This window comes from Notolepis coatsorum (assembly GCF_963971535.1).
Source record: "Notolepis coatsorum genome assembly, chromosome: 17".
Classification (NCBI taxonomy): Eukaryota; Metazoa; Chordata; class Actinopteri; order Aulopiformes; family Paralepididae; genus Notolepis; species Notolepis coatsorum.
Genome location: NC_140181.1, coordinates 47,068,294 through 47,089,243, shown reverse-complemented (window position 1 = coordinate 47,089,243; position 20,950 = coordinate 47,068,294). Strand labels below are relative to the sequence as shown.

Here is a 20,950-nt window from a genome sequence, read left to right as displayed (position 1 = left end):
TGGGAAGGGAGGGGAGGGGAGGGGAGGGGAGGGGAGGGGAGGGGAGGGGAGGGGAGGGGAGGGGAGAGCAGAGCAGAGCAGAGCAGGGGGAGGGAACAAGTGAGTTATTTATAGCTGTGAATGGGTATGCAATCCACAAGGACTATTCTGAAGGGTATCCAAAGGAAGGGAGAGAATGAGACAGGTTCCTCTCATTTGAATAAAAGGAAACAAGAGAATGAGACAGGTTCCTTTCTTTTAAATACAAGGAAACGAGAGAATGAGACAGGTTCCTCTCATTTGAATAAAAGGAAATGAGAGAACGAGACAGGTGAGATGATAATGCAATGCAGAAAATGGTTCAAAGGTATAATTGAGAAGGTTTTCTATTGAGGATGCTCAATAAAAGAGCGGGGTAGGGGGTGAGAAATGTCATATACTTATATTTATAAAAAAAATATATACTGGTACCTGGAACAATTAATCAGATACTAATTGTCGAAATTTGAGGAGAGAGAGAGAGAGAGAGAGAGAGAGAGAGAGAGAGAGAGAGAGAGAGAGAGACTATAAGGAAATGGCCAGGAGTAGATTCAATAACTGAATGGAAAGCAAAAAAAAAAGCTACAGGAATCAATGTTCTCCTCAATGCTGTGTGTGTGTGTGTGTGTGTCTCCCTCGCCCCCCATTCCAGCTGCTCTCTCTAATCCTATTTATAGCTCTGGAGGAGAAAGCTAGTGTGTAGTTGGGGGTAGGGATGTGACAACATCTCCACCCCGCCCCTCCATCCTCCATCCTCCCTACTCCGTCACCATCACCTTCACTCCTCATCTCAGGGAGACTGAATGATTCTGACCCAGCGACAACGTCACAGCCGACGCACCATGGCCAGCGGTGGGGCATTCCCTCCCAACGCACAAGGACTCAACAGCACAAAAGAAGAAGCCTTGCAGCCCCGTTCTGTAACAAGGTATAATGAATATGGATGGTTTGGATCTTCTTGCAGTGTGCGCTGATACAGCATGCTGGGGAAACGACATTGCTTTACTTGAAAGCTAGACTGGTCCATACCAATATGCAGTAGGGGGGCTTAACGACACACACATTTTCAGATTCTATACAAATTTCCATTTTGAGGTCACAATTCAATTTGTTAAAATCTAATCATACTACAGAGCTCTTATTATATATATATATATATATATATATATATATATATATATATATATATATATATATATATATACAGCGTTTGGCTCAGAACCTTTTAGAGAAGGAGAGAATCATCTATAGAGTTTTACATTTCAATACACTGTATTCAATGACTTTTTTAATTTTATTTGCGAATCTGCATTGAGATCGTTGCACCCTAAATAAGCAGGGTAAGCTAACCAGTGACAGTGGTTAGTAAACGGACACTCTAAGCATTTTACAAGCCTAAGGTATGTTTAGATGCGAAGCACCTCTATAACCGGCAATGTCACAAACTCACTCATTCAATCAATCAGTCATTCACTTACACTTAGCCATTCTGCCCCTAATGGCACTTTGTGTAGTTCAATCTATGCGAGAATGCTTTGCATCTATGACTCTGTGTGTCCTTGTTAGAACAAGAATCGACCTCCAAATATGAATGCTTACACCCGCCGAAGTGGAAGGTAGCTGAGAAATGGACCTCCCACAGTTGGTGCTATCATCCCTATCATGCCTACATCAGCACCCATTGCATGCCTGGCTATCCTTGTTGGGGGGCTTTGCCCTCCTGAGGTTTCTTCAAATTTCTTCCCTAATAAAGGGATCATTCAGGGTTTTCTTTTAATAAATTGGTATTGAGGGCGGCTGGGTGGCGCTCTTTACCAATGCAAGAGACACTGGTATCGAATCCGGCTGTCAGCGTTGCCTCCGGCTTGGCCGGCCGTCATACTGGCTCGATTGGCAGTCAGCAGGAGGGAAGCCGGTGGATGGGCCCGGGTCGTTGTAAACAGCGACTCCTACAGTTCGGTCGGGGCGCCTGCACAGCGAGGGAAGGATCTGGAGGGAGGTAGTGTGACCTTCCACACGTTACACTCTCCCAGTGAGAGTCCGCGCTGCCAGGCGAAACGAAGTGGTGGGCTGGGTACACATGTGTCGGAGGAAGCATGTGATAGTCTCCGCCCTCCCAGACCGACGGTAGGGGGTAGAGTGCGCAACGACCAGGAAGGGGATTGGGAATTGGCATAACGACTAACATTGGGAGGGGAGAAAAATGGAAAAAGAAGGGGGGAAAAGATAATAAAAAAATAATAATAATAATTGGTATTGAATTACTTGCCAATAGTGTAATCGATGCATACCCATTAGCTGATTTAGCTGCCCGGCTCACTTGGAACCAGAGTCAGCTAATAAAATCGTTGTTTACTCTCATACCATATTTCAAACAAGGCTTTAAGGTTCTGTGGGACCTTTTCTTTATCTTCACTGAGGGTTAAGGTCAGGGGGTGTGGTTCCACCGTAACGTGGGCTTGTGAGACATACTATGATGACAAACTTGACATGGGTACTATTTACTACGCTTGGTGTTATGTGATGCTGCCTATATGCAAAGACGTACCTGCCAACAACATGCAAATCAAGCACTCCAACTCTTGTTTATGTTTGCCTAAAAGATTGAATAAATGATTAGCACATACATGGCCAGATTATGCCAGATTAGGGGGCCCCTAGGCGAGAAAGTACTATGGGCCCTCCTGTTTTTCAGAGGACAGACTAGGGCACACTTTCCCCCCTTTTTTTGTAATACTGTAATACTCATGTCTAAGGCTTTTTTGTAAAGAATATCTGACTAAATGTATTTTGTCAGATTCCTGTATTTTAAACAGTATGCTGGGGCCCCTTCAGTTAAAAGCATGCTTACATTGGGCACATATTTCAATTGAAATGAGTGAAATAAGGCAATTAATATACACAAGAATTCTGTGCCTCTCTGGGGCCCCTGATGCATTTGCCCGGTATGCCCGGCTGGTAATACAGGAATGAGCACATGGCATTTACCAGCCTAAAAGCCAACATTTTTGGAAGTTTCTCCAAAATTATGATTTATTTATTTTTAAATGCCATTATTTGCCTTGAAACTCATGGGATAACATACCTTCACTGTCCTCCAGAGCACATCTTTATAGAGCTTCTCCATCAGAGTACATCTTTATAGAGCGTCTCCATCAGAGCACATCTTTATAGAGCTTCTCCATCAGAGCACATCTTTATAGAGATTCTCCATCAGCGCACATCTTTATAGAGCATCACCATCAGAGCACATCTTTATAGAGCTTCTCCATCAGAGCACATCTTTATAGAGCGTCTCCATCAGAGCACATCTTTATAGAGCTTCTCCATCAGAGCACATCTTTATAGAGCTTCTCCATCAGAGCACATCTTTATAGAGCTTCTCCATCAGAGCACATCTTCATAGAGCGTCTCCATCAGAGCACATCTTCATAGAGCGTCTCCATCAGAGCACATCTTTATAGAGCGTCTCCATCAGAGCACATCTTTATAGAGCTTCTCCATCAAAGCACATCTATAGAGCTTCTCCTTGGCAGACAGAATATCCAGGTCAGAGCAGCGACTTTAGCATTACTTTCACAGCTAAAGATCTAGGCCAACTCCAGAATATAGGCCTGTTTTGACGGTGCTGTACCAGTGCTGAGACTGCATCTTGAAGCGCAAGACTGAGATGGACTTTGCTGTAGAGGCACTGATACCACTTTTTCATTGCCTATACTGATCCAGAGTCAGAACCAATCCTATCTATTACTTTTACTGAACTGCATTGATACAGCCCTAAGTTTGGGGTCATCCGTAAAAGATTATCGAGATCGGGGCGCCGCGGTGGTGCACCACATAGCTGCGCTCTCAGTGTAATCGCAGCGTCCTGGGTTTGAATCCGGCCCAGGACGTATGCTGCATGTCCTCCCCATCTATTCATCTATGTTTCCTCTCTGTCTGTCCTAACCACAATAAAGCTGTAAAATGCAGAAAAAAAATTATCGAGATGTAATACATGTTTCCTCCATTACAGAGATCTGACATGATTCTGTGTGCCCCAAATGCAGAAAATCAGGTTGTGTTACTTTGATTTCTGACATTGCTGTTACTGTACATGGCTCTTGCTTCTTGGTATCAGGTTTTAGTATTGGGGAAATTATTTGATACCGATACCCTGTTTTAGCCTGGTATCAGACCATTATCACTGCAGCCACAGACTTTGATCAACTCCCTGTCATAGCTGCATATGCTCCTCCTTAACTCATTGCTAATGATTCCACAAGCACACAAGGCTGGATAATATCAGTATACCACCATTTCTAACATAACGTATACCATTGGATGGATGCTTTTATCCAAAGCGACTTACAGTACCATAAGTACAGTATTTAATTTTAGTATGGGTGGCTCCAGGGAGAATGGTACCCCTAACCATGGAAGTGTTAGTACCATGCTCTACGCTACACAAGGTATGGAACAACCCATAGCCTGGGCAGTGTTAGTACAATGCTCTATCCATTGCGCTACACAGGAAATGGAATCCATAACTCTAGCAGTGTTAATGCCATACCTCTACCCATTGACTTACACAGGGAATGGAACCCCTAACCCTGGCAGTGTTAACATCCGCCATTGAAAGCTACAGAGTGGTCTGAATTTGAAAATAGAATTCTGAGAACACATTCTAAAAAGAAAACCTACTCCTAAAAGGGTTAATACTTGGTTGTATGTTGCCTTGGCAAACAGCAGTGAATCATCTCACAGTTGGTATTTTCTTGGCTGCAACATTGCTAGAGGTCACAGTAAGCAGTGGAAAGATGATGTGGCTAAGGCGAGAATATCCGGATATAGGCCAGGGAACGGAAGGGGTGGGGGTCACTCACTCCACTGACCCCCGCGGTTTATATGGCAAGCTTTGAAATAGGCTCAAATGAAAAATTTTAAATGTATCTTCCAAAAAGATGCTTGTCAAATGGATTTCTTTATGTCAATTTCAATATGTGCAATTTGTCAGTAATAGCAGTGGGTTAATTCAATCAACAATGACACAAGTCTTAGAAGAATACAGCATTAAAGGGAATGACATTGTGGACCGTTTATATATGTAAATTCTGAGACACTGTTACAGGCAAAAACCTTACGTTATATATATTTGAGAAGGTTACTGCACTTGCAACTAATACATGTGCTAAGGTGCCAGAAGACTGGAGAACGAAGGTTATCCTATAACCCTAGTTATATGAATACTGGCTGAGCGTCTCACTCTGCCATTATGAGATCAGGGCTGTACGCTGCGATGATCTCATCGCAAATTGCCCCTTTAATTGGCCGTTGCGATTGGTAAATAATATTTGGGGGCGGGCTTGCGAGTAGGGATTTCAAGCCTTTCATTCGCATTTCACTCCTAAATGATCCAAGGCGTGTGATGACGCTGAGCACTCAGGTATGATCAGCGGGGAAAATCAACTGAGCACTCACTCTGATAGACTTAGCTATGAAGAAAAGTAAAGTTAGTAGTAGGGATGGGAATCGATGGTTCCTAACTGGGTTTTGGCCATATGCTCCCGAAATTCTCCCGCTGTTTGGCTGCTTCTATGTGCAGTGAAAACTACTCGAAATGCGTTAGAACCTAGTCATTGATTTAGTTCAGGGTTAGCCGCGGAGCTAACGCTAGCTAACGTGAGCTAATCAAGCTCACATAGAGAGATAAACAGCTGACAGCAGGTAGTACAGTGTACAGGTACAAATACAATAAAACAAGGGGTGGGGGCTGTTGTGTAAACCTTGTGTCGCGTCAATCTGGTCCACACGTTACTCGTTCATATCTCAGCCCGTGCTGAGATATGCCCATTCCGCGGTCTGTTAATAACGTTTTCAATCAGACAGATGTATGGAAAGGCTTTTATTATAACATTCGTTGAGGTAAAATCATTATGCCTCATTTAGTCATCCTGCAGAGCACTGGTCTCCTACTCGTGGGCCGCGGGGAGCTAATGTAGCTCTGTTGTTGTCAACACACACAGGGCATTCAGGAAGTCAAAAACTAATGCGCTTGCCGATTGGTGCTAAGAACAGCAGGGCGGGTGCAAGCGTTGTGACGTAATTGGCAGACTCTACTGTCAATCAAAATTATTTTGTTTTCCGTCAGAATGAATGAATGAGAACTTTATTAAAAGGTTGCATAATGGGTACAATACAGTACAGGAGGATGAAGACCAGAGAAAGACTTTCGGCTTTTTTACATAAGGGTCCTCCATTTTCAATTCATCAAAACATTTAGAGACATACAAATATACAGTAGTTTCATAAAAATGCTAAAATGCTATTGATTGATTGATTGATTGATTTAAAACTTTATTAACATATTGCAGAATGGGTACAGTACAGCTCAATACATACAATTGTTAAGGGGATGCAGACCAGCGAAAGACTTTTGTCTTGTTTACATCAGGGTCCCCCATTTTCAATTCATCATATTTCATATCTAAATCATATAATATCTCATTGCTAAATATATGCAATATATAATCTAATAATCCAATAATCTAAATCTAATATATAATATAAAAATGCTAAATGCATGGGTATTTTATTTTGTCTTTAATGTTAGCTTGCAAACTCATACTGTCTTGGTAAGCCTCATAATGAATTGTTTGGGGTAAAAAAGAAAAACATCGTGATGTGTATCGTGTATCGCCGAAAGGTCAGAAAATATCGTGATATCATATTTAGGCCATATCGCCCAGCCCTAGTTGGTTCATTATAAAAGATACAAACCTGACAACAAAAGCACTTAAATGTTAAATAAAAGGACCACAGTAATGAGGCAGGAGGAACATATTTTTTTGCACTATAATGGTAAAATTGTTATTTAAAAATTTGCCCCTAAAACATATTTTTTGCCCCTAAATTTCTAATTTAGGGGCAAGTGTGCCCCTAGTGAAAAAGCTTAGCGTACAGCCCTGGAGATGTCATCTCCATGCACCTATTGTGCACGTGAAAAAGTTGCACATGCACGTCACTTGCACGTGACCACGCCTACTCCTGTGTGTGCCTACAAGACACAGGAAGTGGTCACGTCCACGCCCTTCCAAGTCTGAATTCCATGCGTGAAAAACATCGAAGGGTCCTCAGGGCGCTGAAGAGCGAGACGCTCAGCCAGTATAACTAGGGTTATAGGATAACCTTCGTTATATATTCATACTGGCCAATCGCGTCTCGCTCTGCCATTATGAGATCAAAAGGGGCAGAGCGGACGCGTGGCCACGTCAAATGCACCTCCTGAGGGCCAATAAGCCCCTGCCAGGGAGGAGGGGAGTCCTGTCCACCCGCCCGTCTTAACGAAGGGGGGGAGACAGTCAACTACAACCAATGTGCGAAAAAGGAAACCAGTCACCCTAGAACGCACAGTGCAAGCGGGACCACGTGTGACATAGCATTCCGCGGTCCACACCCACACACACCTGCTAGCCCACCTGATGGCGGGATGCAGGAGAGGTCCCGGACCTCAGGACCGCCTGGGAGACAGAGCCCCCAGTCATGTCCATGAGGTAAAACCTAATAAAACGGCCCGGGGAGGACCAGGAGGCCGCAGCGCAGATGTCCTCCACCGAGGCCCCCCCAAACAGGGCAGCGGAGGCCGCCACTCCACGAGTGGAGTGTGCCCTGACGCCTGCGGGGGGAACCTGTCCAGCCAAAGTGTAGCAGAGGGCAATGCCCTCGCACAACCAATGTGACAGGCGTTGCTTGGACAGCGCCTTACCCACGTGAGAGCCACCGTAAGAAACAACAGTTGATCGGTAGCCCTGAGATCCTGCGTGCGACTAAGGTAAACTTTCAGCGCACGGACAGGACACAACAGGTGAAGGCTCGCCTCCAACTCACTAGTGTGAGGAGGAGGGTGAAACGCCTGAAGCACAATATCGCTGGAGCGATAAGAGCTCCGGATATTCTTTGGCACGAAGGCCGGATTAGGCCTCAGAGTCGCACTGCTATCGGCCCGAATAGACATGCACTCTGACCGCACGAGAGAGCACACAGCTCACCCACGCGTTTAGTGGAGGTGATGGCCAAAAGGAACGCAGTCTTAAAGACAGACGATCCAATGGCGCCTGCTCAAGAGGCTCAAACGGGGCCCCCCAACAGCCTTTCCAGGAACAGTTGGAGGTCCCGACTCAAAGACAGAGCACGTTACACAGGCTTGAGACGCCGTGCGCCAAGCAGGAAACGTCTCACGAGAGGGTGGCTGTACAGTAGGGATGGGAATCGAAAACCGGTCCCAGTTGGGAATCGATTCCTAATTGTCCGATTCCTGGAATCGCATGCCTCTGTGACTATCGATTCCTCCTAGGGGGCTTTCACACTCAGCCTTTTGTATCGAATCACCGTCCCGGAGCACGGGGGGAGTGTTCTCACTCACCCCTTTTGGGGTGCGAAACGGCGCTGATTCGTTTCACCCCCCGCTGAACGGGATCAGCTGGCAGAGGTGGTCTCGGGTTCGGCCCCGGGAGAACGGGGGGTGTGGCTTTGCGAGCTTGTACCTTTTCACGGGCGTGGCGCCTGGTGCTGACATAACGTCATACATTTTGTTTGCCATTGCTATGTCTATACATTGTTCGAATGCATTTATTTCTATTAGACCAGTGGTGCCCAACCAGTCGGCCGTGGTCGACCAGTAGATCAATGACATGCAATATAATTGCCACAAGCGATGGGATAATGTTAGCTTCTGAACAGGCTAGTTAACTAGCGTTAGCCGTTAACCATTGCTGTATACTATACTTTCTTGTTCGAATGCATTTATTTCTATTAGACCAGTGGTGCCCAACCAGTCGGCCGTGGTCGACCAGTAGATCGCTCAAAACGCTCAAAAGCGGACTCTACAACACCATCCATTCGTGATAAAATGGGGTGGGTTATATTGACAAGGCTTGACAACAGAGGTTCAAATATAACTTCATATTTATTGGCAATTTGTTCATTTTATATCAACATCCAGAGTCCGCAGTCGTGTTAAGACATTCCCGTTTACATTTTCGGTCGACCAGTAGATCAATGACATTCAATATAATCGATGCGAGCAATGTTACTAGTAAAAGGTTATAAAGCTAACTAGCGGTAGCCGTTAGCTTAGCGTTATTGTTAACCCTGCAAAACGATCAAAAGCGGACTCTACAACAGAGTTCCATTCGTGAGAAAAGGGGGGTGGGTTATATTGACAAGGCTTGACAACAGAGGTTCAAATATAACTTCATATTTATTAGTTATTTGTTTCTTTATATCAACATCCATTCTCCAGTCTCCGTGTTAACACTTCCTGTGTTTACATTTCGAGCGTGACATCATCGACTACGGCAAGCTTACAAGCTCAAAACGCAAACCGTAAACAAAACCCAGAGCGCACCCAGACTGAAGTGTGTACACAAACTAGAGGGGGGAGAGGGGGGGGGGGGGGGAGTTCGCATCAGATCTCGGAACGGGCAGAACGGAACAAAATAGAAACGAATAGGGTGAGTGAGAAAAGGCCCTTATCGATGCCAGGTTTTTCCTACAGTTGCGCATAACGTTAGCGCCACGCATGTAGCCATGGCAGACTATTTGATTCCTTTTTTTTTATCCATTTTTTCTCCCATTTTCTATATTTTCTCCCATCCCAATTTCATATCATCCAATTCAACCCTCCCCTGTCACGAACGCTGTTTCTTGCCTCCCACAAGCCGGCTGCAATGTGGACTAAGTCATACATAGCACAAGTCCCCTCCGGTACTTGAGGTAACAGCAGTCGCATCTTTTCACCTGTGCAGCTCGATCTCTCAGTGGCGAGCAGTGTTGTGCTAGTTACTGAAAAATAGTAACTCAGTTACTTTACTAGTTACTTCATTTCAAAGTAACTTTGTTACTTTACTAGTTACTTACACCCAAAAGTAATGAGTTACTGTGAAAAGTAACTATTTAGTTATTAAAAAAAAATAAAAAAAAATTGCTCCCGAGTCCCATGCCCCAGATACTCAAAATCGGTTGATCAACTTGACAGTTTCCATTCACATCACTGAACTCTGCTAATCAATGTGGTCTAGATACAAACACAAATCTGACACAAACAAATGTTGTCCCGAGTCGATATAATAAGAAGTGCGCCGGTTGAAGGAACAGCCTTGATGTCGCCGGAGCGTTTCATTATAACCATCTTGCAACGTTGTTTAAGATATCAATCAAAGCATTGCAACGTTAGAATAGTTAGGATATCAATTGTGCATGAAAGGACTATATTTATATTGTTTGATTAGTATTATGAGATTCCCTGGCAGATTTCGTACAGTCAAAATCCGTTGATCAACTTGAGTTTCAGTGAACACATTGCACTCACCAAAGTCTGCGGTGGTCCGGTCGAGATGTAACGTTAGTCCAGCTGACTCCAGCAGCCCCTCAAACATGTTCTTTATCTCGTTTCCATGTTGTATATTAATTATCTCTCCAAGTAGTTGCTAAATGGTTTGTTAGTTCGTTACTGCGTTCTTTTTATGTAGATTCATAGCGAGCGTCCTCCTGACTTTTGTTTACTATAGAGAGCGTCTATTACTTTTCCGTAGCCGCATTTCTGGTTTCCGCATTTCTGATTGGCCAGTGGCCACTGACTGACGCTCTCTGGTCAGAGAACGTCAGAGAACGTCAGTCAGTGGCCAATCAGAAATGCGGAAACCAGACGCTCTCTATTATTAAACAAAACAAACGCAGGCGATTTCAAACAGGAGTCAGGAGGACGCTCGCTATGAATCTACATAAAAAGAACGCAGTAACGAACTAACAAACCATTTAGTAACGGTAACAGCGTTACTGAATTTAAAAAGTAATGCGTTAGAGTACTAGTTACGGCAAAAAGTTACTTCGTTACACTGGTGGCGAGGAGTAACGCGTGGGAGGCTCACGCTGCCCCCGACACTTCCTGATTCTACTGCGCAGGCGCACCAACCGACCTGTAGGAGTCGCTGTCCACAACGCCCGATCCCCACCCATCAGTTTCCCACCCCCTAATACGGCCAATGTGTATTAGTATGAATGACCAGCTAAACTGAAAGCAATGTGGAGCACTGGGCTCGAACAGGCAAGCCCAGCGTCTCCCTCATTTGTGGCGAGCGCCTTGCCCACTACGCCACGTAGCCGCCCTATAGGCTGGTGTTGTTATTCACAGCCTCAAACCTCGCATAGAAGGTATTGAGATCATTTGCCAGATGGATATCACTGTTCAGCTTGAGGGAGGTGCCTTTGTAATCTGTCATCGTTCTGAGGCCCTGCCACATACCTCTAGAGTCAGCCTGTTCATACTGAAGTTCAATTTTATCCCTGTAGCGCCGTTTTGCCTCAATTACTGACCTCCTTACGTTGTATCTCGCCACCTTGTGGTCATTCATGTTGCCTGCCACAAGCCCGACTTGCCGAAACCACTAGCAGCTTGAGACTTATATCCATTCTTAAATTGCGAGTAGCAGTGGTCTAAAATATTCCCGCCTCTGGTAGTACAAGTCACATGCTGGTAGAAGTTTGGCAACACTTTCCTCAGATTAGCGCTATTAAAATCACCCACAACCACAATAGCAGCGTCAACGTTAGCTGCTTGGAGTTTATTTACCTTGTCGTGGAGCTTGGAGAGCGCGTTGCCTGTGTTAGCGTGTGGTTGAATATACACTCCGATCAGAATGGCCGATGTTAACTCTCTCGGGAGAAAGAAAGGCAGGCACTTGATGGATATATACTCCAGGTTTGGGGAGCAGTGGTTTGAAAGCTCCTTCACGTTGCCTGGATCACACCAGTTGTTGTTCAACATGAAAGCTATCCCACCTCCCCGTTTTTTACCGGAATCTTCCTCCGTGCGGTCCTTTCGGTGGATGAAGAAGTGGTCGGCCGGTTGGATGGCGTGGTCTGGAACGTCCGGCGTCAGCCACGTCTCGGTGAAGCAGAGAACATCACAGTCTCTAACGTCTCTTTGGAAGTGAATCCGTGCTCTGATGTCGTCCAGTTTATTTTCAATTGATTGCACATTGGCCAACAATATGCTGGGCAATGGCGTTCTGTGTCACCTGGATCGCAGTCTGTTTCGAACGCCGGCTCTTCTTCCTCGCCCCCTGCGTCCTTTGTTGTTGCCTGGGCCGCCGCCTAGGATCTCAGCAGGCCATTGTTGTTCTTCAGCTAGCCGATCCAGAGAGCAATCCAGATGGTAAGTTTTTCTTAATCCAATGTCGATGAGTCGGTCATACACGGTCATACACATTAAATGCAATAAACAGCTGGTACAAACAAAACTCTTAAAACTATAAATATTAACAAAAGTAAGCACAGTCTCGTCAGAGTGAACAGATAGGCAGCCGGACGTAGCAGCGCCATTAGAGGTTGCCCCAGAACAGGAGGCAGAAACAGTGTTCCACGTGCCTGAGAGAGGGCCCCGTTGTGACCACGGAACAGGCCACGGCGGGGCCACCAAGAGCTGAATCAGGGCCGGGAACCACACAGCTGCGCCCCGGTCCGGCGCGACCAGGATCAAAGTCCTGCGCTCCTGACGTACCCGCTCCAACAGCTGAGCTATCAGGTGTATGGGGGGGAACGCGTACAGAATCCCGGGCGGCCACGGATCGAATCGGCCGCCGCCCGGTGGAGACGGGGGGAGCGTACTCCTCCCTGTCTGTTGATATACGACGCCGACGTCGTGCTGTCCATCCTGATCAGAACATGCTCACCCATCGCATGATGGCTGAGCTGTCTGAGGACTAGAAGCACTGCCTTCAATTCCAACACATTGATATGTAGTGCAGACCGGGCAGCATGGTCCTTGCCAGCTGCCCCCTACTGCGTCGGTCCGACACGTCCCCCCCCATCCCGTGAGGGAGGCGTCGGTGAAGACCGTGACGTGTGACAGCCTGCTGCCCATGGGGACCCCGCTGGTGAGGGCCCCAGGCCCCCCCAGTGGGCGAGGTCCCCCAGTACTGACATGGGAACCTTCAGCTGCTTCCACTTGACTCTCACAGGGTCTATTTTCATACTGAAAAACCCACCTCTGTATCCTCCTCATGAAGAGGAGTCCAAGAGGGACCACAGCTTGAGCAGATGCCATCATACCAAGCAGGCGCATCACGGACAGCGCCGTAACCGCCCTGCCAGGACGGAACCTCCCGAGCACGCCGAGAATATCCTCTCGCTGCCACTCTGAGAGGGATGCCCACATAGACCTTGAGCTTAGAATTAAGCCCAAGTACTCCACCTGTTGACTGGGCTGAAACCCAGGCTGATGAGGAATTCCACCACCTGCCTGGTATGAGACCTGGCGATCTCCTCTGACCGGCTGAGGACCAGAACGTTGTCTAGGGTAGAATAAAATTCGTATAACCTGACGACGCAGAGGCCCCAGCGCGGTCTCCACGCACTTGGTGAAGATGCGAGGAGCCAGAGAGTAGCCGAACGGCAGCCTCTGGTACTCGTACGCTATGCCCTGAAATAGGAAGCGTAGGTATTTCCTGTGAGGAGGGAAGATCGGGATGTGAAAATATGCATCCTTCAAGTCTATGGAGGTGAACCAGTCTCCCACTCTGACAGCGCTTAACAGGTGTTTGACGGTCAACATTCTGAACCTTCCATGGGACAGGTCCAGTATGGGTCTGACACCCCCCCGGATTTCTCGGGCACCAGAGAATATCGGGAGTAAACGCCACTCATCGCATCCTCCCATGGGACCACGACGATGGCCTGCTTCGCCACCAGAGAACGAATCTCTTCGGCCAGGGCTGTCACTGCCGCGGACTCTGACAATAGAGTCTGTACCAAACCCAAAAACGAAGGGTGGGGGTGTGCAAACTGTAACACAAGCCCCGCCCTCAGCGTTTTCTCCATCCACACCGACATATGGCACTACTGTAGCCATACGTGGTAAACATCCCAAATCCTAAGAATCGTAGACAGGTGGCCCGGTCCCTCCTGCTGTGCATTGCAAACCCTGGTTTCGCCAAACGCGCGAGCAAGGTGTCTCGCGGAGTCGTGATATCGCACCCTGACTCTACCAACGAGGCAATCGCACCCAAGGGGGACCCCGACAAAAAGGGGCGGTCTGAGGTAGTTCCCCCGCTGAGCATCTTCACGGCTTAGCTTGCTGGGGACAGCCTGCTCTGCGGCTGGACATGCATGGTGTGTGGTCCCCACGCTGCCCGATAGGGTGAGTCCCTACACACCGTAGCCCTGTAGTGATATTACTACCACCCAAATTACGCGTGCCTGACTGACCACCGCGGGATCGGAAGTCCGGACGGGGGAGGCACTAACGTAATACCCAACCTGGCGAGGGCGGGGCTGGGGGAACCCACGCTGCGACCTCCTGGGCCTAGAGTTCCCCCTCTGACAAATTATTTTCGATACAGGGAACCCTGCTCCATCGTCAGATACAACACCAGGCTCACCAAACACAGACGCAGGACGTGTGGTGCGGGAGCCTCCTGACAGTACAGCATTCTCATAGACAGACCTAGGCCTAGCTAGCAGCTGGGTGTCAGCCCCTGTCTCCATGAGAAGTGATATGTGGGGCCGCTTGCGCTTCACTAGAAGAACGCAGCCAGAGGGGACACAACAGAGCCCTGAATCCCGTAGTGTAGCGGGGGGGAGTGAACGGAGAGCGTGCTAGACACAGCTAAATGGCAACGGCATCTAATACAGCCGATCCCTCGGCCGCCGAGGCTGTCGGCACCGTGAAACCTGTTCTCTTTGTGTCCAGGTTATCCCAGGCGGGGGACACATGGCCACCAGTCGGGGGTCTCGCCGCAGCCGCTGGCGAGACCGTGCTCTCACCTCTGGCTGCGCGGTGTGGGGCGGCGTGGGGCCCCGGTCAAATACCACCCACGCCTCCGTGGACAGACCAAAAAGTCCATCCACGGAAAGGGGAGCCCTGAGGAGGAGAACTCTCCTCTCCTCCTCCAGGGGAGATTGCTCCAACCAAAGATGTCTGTGAACAAGAGTTGACAGCATCCTAGCCCTCCCTGCGGTTATTGCCTGCGGCTGGGTCAAAAAGCTGAATAACCTCAAAACCTCGCGCAATGGTTTTGACGTCGGCTAGTCCTAAGACCCCATCACCCGACACCATTTTCGAGAGAAACAGCCAATTGAGTTGCTGCTAAATTCTGTACTACGGCGGTATAAGCTTCAACAGCCCACTCAGCCACCTGCCGGGCCGACTCGCCCCTTGGCGTCGGCTACCTGGCGGGATACCGCTCTACCATGTCAGGACAAAGGACCGATGCCACCCGCTTCTCTAAGCACGGCACACCAGTGGCGGCTGCTGACCAATTCTATTTACTAGTGAAGCACTGCCTCACTAGTAGTCATGCAATAACCTCCACCTGTCCTGAGCCCCGTCGTCAGACCGTCCACCCGTGTAAGGGATGAATGAATGAAAACTTTATTAACAGATTGCAGAATGGGCACACTTACGACGGCCCAATACACACAACTGCTAAGGGGATGCAGACCAGAGAAAGACGTTTGTCTTGTTTACATCAGGGTCCCCATTTTCAATTCATAGTTCCTAAATGCATAGGGTAGTCAAGCCTCAGATACCGTTTGACCTACAGCAATGTAATGGTTAAACAGTGGGAAACTGAAAACAGCCCCGGCGGGACACGTGGGAGCAGCGTCCTGAAAAGCAACAGAATTAGTAGTAGCTGCGAGCGCCATGATAAATGGAAAAACATTTAACAACGTGTCACATTCATCCAAATACACAGCCCCCCGCGCCATCACACCGCCCGGTCGTCTCACGGGACAACGAGCAGTAGTGAAAACGCTAGTACTAAAACGCTGCGCGAAGTCCCTCGGTTCACTGCCAGAATCGAGGACAGACCAGAAAAGGGCAGACGTTCCGTCTGGACGCGCCGAAGAGGGTCCGGGGGCTGGCGAACCACCGGCGAAAGTCCAACCTTGTTTAATTTCTCCTTTCGCTTCATAATAATTTCCACTGGTTGAAATGCATATGAACAATCTCACGCTGGAAAAAGACGAAGAAGGGCGTGGACGTGCATGTGCAACTTTTTCACGTGCACAATAGGTGCATGGAGATGACATCTCATAATGGCAGAGCGAGACGCGATTGGCCAGTATGAATATATAACAGGATTAAAGGTTTCTGAACACTTAGGTCCATACACATTTCTTTAATTATAGAAAAGCCACGCTTTATCAGGGCAAACCTGATTTAATAGTATACCGCACAAAATAACAAAACAAGCCAAGTCAGATATACAAAAAAACAATAATAAATGACTATGAAATAGAAAAGGGAGCCTGTGTAGAGGCAGACTTCAGGCACACTCACACAGAGCAGGAAAATAAATTGAATAAGCCTTTATTAATAATTAGGGCATATCGAAGTAAAGGATGCTGACCAGTTTCGACCACAGACTCCAGCCAGGCCCAGAGGAAGACCTTGTGTGGTCGAGATCAGTCAGCGTCTATTACGATATGCCCTATTCCTGCTCTGTACGAGTGACTGAAGTTACTCTAGTCTACAGGCTCCCTTTTCTATTTAATAATTTTTTTGTGTCCTAGATTCATAGTGCCTTGTACACACTGGACTTTTTGAGCACTTAGTCCTCCTGTCCTTTCTGAATACGAAATTATTGTTCAAAGACACAAAAAAATTAAATGTCATGACATAAAAGGACACGAGCACACCACCACTGCTGGATGGTCGCACATGGCCTCTATTCTCATAATAAAGACACCCCCTGAAACTTTCAACTCATTCCAAATAATGGAAAGTTGGAAACACATCTGCCTAATTTGGATGATTGAACTTGTCCCTCCTTTGAACAGAGATGTCTGTGTATCTCATATTGCCGTCCATTGGTACCTCATTAGGCCTCTCGCAACCACATTGTAACCTGGCTGTGCAGCACCGCCTTTGAATACAAATGCTAGCATCTGCCGTTCGGATGCCTTGGTAATGACAGTGTGTAGTTACGTCTGTAACCGCAACTAAAAATAGTATACACTGCAGTTTGCATAGGGATGGGTATCGTTAGGATTTTATCGATACTACTACTCTTATCGATACTGCTTAACGGTTCGGTACTTTATCGATACTCTTATCGGTTCTTTTTGGTTCTTTTTTTGCAAGAAAAAAAGACAATTAATTAAGAACAGAATCAACATTGCTTTATTATTTATAAATACAACTTTATAAATAAGTATTATAAATAAATATAATTTCTTCAGCAACAGCAGCAGCAATGTTCTTTTATATAACTTTATAAATAAATATAATAAATGAATATAATTTCTTCAGCAACAGCAGCAACAATGTTTTAAATGTGTCTGACTCTGAATTATAGACTTTTTATAATAAACAACAAATGCAAAAGGCTAACAGAACTGTGACACTCGTTCACCCTATCCTCTGTCATCCTTCCTCTAGCTGCTAGGGTGAAAGGACTTTGGGTGGTGGAGGGAGGTAGAGGGAAGATGTGTGGTGGCCCTGGGCTCACTGGCCTGGGACACATTGGTGGCTGACGCCTCAGCTTGACGATCTATAAAAAGTTTAGATTGTAGTATTTGTAGCTAAACAATTATTTTGTTTATTAGCCTATTTGTAATAATTCGTTATTAGCCTAGGAAACTCCGTATCTTGGCTTACCGGCGGCAGTGGACGTGGATGCAGATGGAACACTGCGCGCAAGGCAGTCGAATACGCGCATTTCTGCACACTAATATCATGTTTTGCCAACAGATGTTTTGATAAATTGCTCGTATTGCCACCCTTACTGGCAAATGTTTTGTTGCACTTGTGGCAACGTGCGTTGTATATCCATACTTTCTTTAGAACGCTTCGCTCTATCCGCCATCACGAGTCACGGTGCATGCAGACTCAGAGCTGTCTGTGTCTGTGTGCAGTGCGCTTCAGCACGGAGAACTTTCATTAAGGAGTACCCGTATGTAGCACTACTAGCGAGCGACTCGCGAGGAGTGTGTGTAATAATGACTCGCTGTGGCTCGCTTCTCGTGCAGAGACAGAGAGAGGATAGATCGTTTGCAACTTTTAAATAATAATAATAATAATAATAATAATAATAATAATAATAATAATAATAATAATAATAATAATAATAATAATAATAATAATAATAATTTCTCTAGAGTATCGATAGCAGTACCGAGGACGTCGGAGCTTATAAATACTCCGGTATTTTCTAATATAGTACCGGTTCCCGTTTAAAACCGGGGTCCGGGGGGCATCCCTGTTTGCATGACAGCTGTTTTCTATTATTGCAGAGATGGATAAAGAAATACAGCATATGGTCAAAGCGGAGTTCCACCTCCACATCTCAATAGTTATTGATGCAGAAATCACCGTCTCATGTTTATTGGGCATCTCTCCCGAAACTTCAACAAACTCACTGTCTGACTATGTTTACATGCACGGAGTAACCGGGCTAGTGTCTGTATTCAGTCTCAATTTGATACCCTGTGCTTGATTATCCCTGTTTCCGTGAATAAACCAATTAGCAGAATAATTTCCTGTCGACCTGAGGTTGCGTCCCGCCCACAGACAGACCACTAGCAAAAAGAAAATCAGAAATCGGAAAAACAAACAGCTACCCTTTCGCTCTTTGACTGAGTACCGTAATTCCTCTAATAGTAACCGGGTCTCAAATACAAGCCGGGTCTCTATTAATGGCCGGGTGCGCTCTTGAGCTAAGCAATTATAAGCCGGCCTCCTAATACAAGTCGGGTTACTAATATACTGAGCTGCATACTGAGCTAGTTACTTGATTTCACTTTGAAAACGTTGAAATGACCAGTGACCACCTGTAATTGCACTGTTTACTATTTCATACAGTGCTTGGTTTCAATAAATGAACCCAGTACATTTTACTGGGTTCAAACTGACACAAAATGTTGATTTATTCATTATGATCCGTTTGAAAATTTTAAATATAGGCCTCCCTCTTATACAGGCCTCCTCCTAATACAAGCCTGGTACCCGCTACAGTTGAAACAAATACAAGCCGGGGTTACTATTAGAGGAATTACGGTATGTTACTTTTATTACATAGGAGATAAATATGATGATTCATCTCCACAGATAGTTAATTCATAACACATCCACAAGTAAGTAGTGTACAAGGCCACCCATAAGGGTGTAAGAGAGGTGCTAGGGGACCCATGGAGGCCAGCAATAGATGCATGTTCATCCTCAATATAAAATTATAAAATTTTGAACCAAAATAGTGACGTTCACAAAAACATGACATGTTTGATTTGTTTTTGTTTTGATAGTTGACATTGTGCTTAACATCATACATTCTTCACGGTTGTGTACGCCTGTGTAGCCTCTGACACTGAGTGAGTCTCTTTCAGTTTGTATGTAGGTAGGTAGGAGAGAGAGAGAGCATGCGAGTGCATTGATATGCATTAAGCAGGTTTGGGGAGGGCCCATTCAGGGGCACAGTTATTTCTGTGTTTGGGCCTGGTCAAGGATATATGCATGCATGCATTCACCACATTTCCTGGCCACTTAAAGAAACACGCCGACATTATGGGAACCGTCTTCTCCAGAGTGAGATACAAATTTCTTCTCTGTGCTTTCAGTAGAAAGCTATCTGGCTGCAAGCTAGCCTAGCTTAGCACAAATAAATAGAAGTGGATACGGACCACTAGCCTAGGTGTTTGTGGCCAACAGCTAGGCTAGCCATCCGTATTCATCTCCAACAACAAGGGAAATACACTTATTTGCCATCTTCCCCAGAGTCAGGCGAGAAGAAGATCAATTTAATCTCTGTGTGTCAGTTTTGAAGTTGTTGGAAGTTGCATTTCTTCACATTTGATGAAGCTAGGTTAGCTACTCCCTACTGTTTCCAGTCATTGTGCTAAGCTAGGCTAGCATGTGTCTGGACCTCTCTCTGGGGCTACTAGCTGGCAAACAAGTGTATTTCCCAAAATGTTGGAGTGTTCCTCTAATAGCCCTTTTACACCACCCGGGCTCCGGTTCAAGCTCCAGCTCCGTTCTGAACCCTCTGAACCTTGGTGCTCTCTGGCGAACCAGCCCGCGTTTACACCCATTTAAGCAGAACCAACATTCCACCGTCTCCGTCATCAACGGGGGCGTTACTCGGACGGAGGTAAAAATAATGCGTGGAGAAAGACTTAGCGAGCCTCAACGCGCGAGCGCACACACAAAAGCACACACGCACACATTTTAAATGAATCGTTCCAGCAAAGTAGGCTTCTATTATTCGAATGACTTGTTTTAATGGGTATCATAGTAGTAAGTCCTACTGTAGAACATGACATATTAGCATGACATCTGATTTATTAATGCCAATGCTGGACGACAACCGCAATTGGCACTTGAAAAGTGTAAATGATGGATTAGTCAGTAGCAATTCATGATGGCCCGTTTAGCTCAACTGGTTAGTACCCTGGCTGTGGTCCCAGGTTCAAATCTTGGTTACTTTTTTTTTTATAACGTTAATTCATTTATCCACTCTGGTGTCCCAAAAAGGACAATAACACTACCTTATGCATACTGCACCTTATGTGAATACTGTATATTTCAGTTAGTTAGATAGTAAATTATATTGATTTATTTGTTTACACTGCTTGTGTAGTTTTTACTACCTGTACCCCCCCCCCCCCCCCCCCATCCCCCATGCTGCTATGATGCCTGAATTTCCCCAAGAGGATCAATAAAGGAATATCTTATCTTATCAACCAGAGTGGATACATTAATTAACGTTACAAAAAGCAAAAAAAAATAACCAAGATTTGAACCTGAGACCATATGCTCCACAGGCAGCACACTAACCAGTTGCGCTAAACGGGCTGTGATGAACTGCTACTGACTAATCCATCATTTACACTTTTCAATTGTGTCAATTGCGCTTGTCGTCCAGTATTGGCATTAATAAATCAGATGTCATGCTAA

At 46.1% G+C, this 20,950-nt stretch overlaps 1 protein-coding gene across 1 annotated transcript in view; it reads right to left on the bottom strand.

Annotated features, from left to right (window-relative positions):
• tmem240a (transmembrane protein 240a) overlaps positions 1 to 20,950 on the bottom strand; it is a gene marked incomplete at both ends in the record, with an annotated part of 59,353 nt that overhangs the window by 21,459 nt on the left and 16,944 nt on the right. The window lies entirely within an intron of this gene.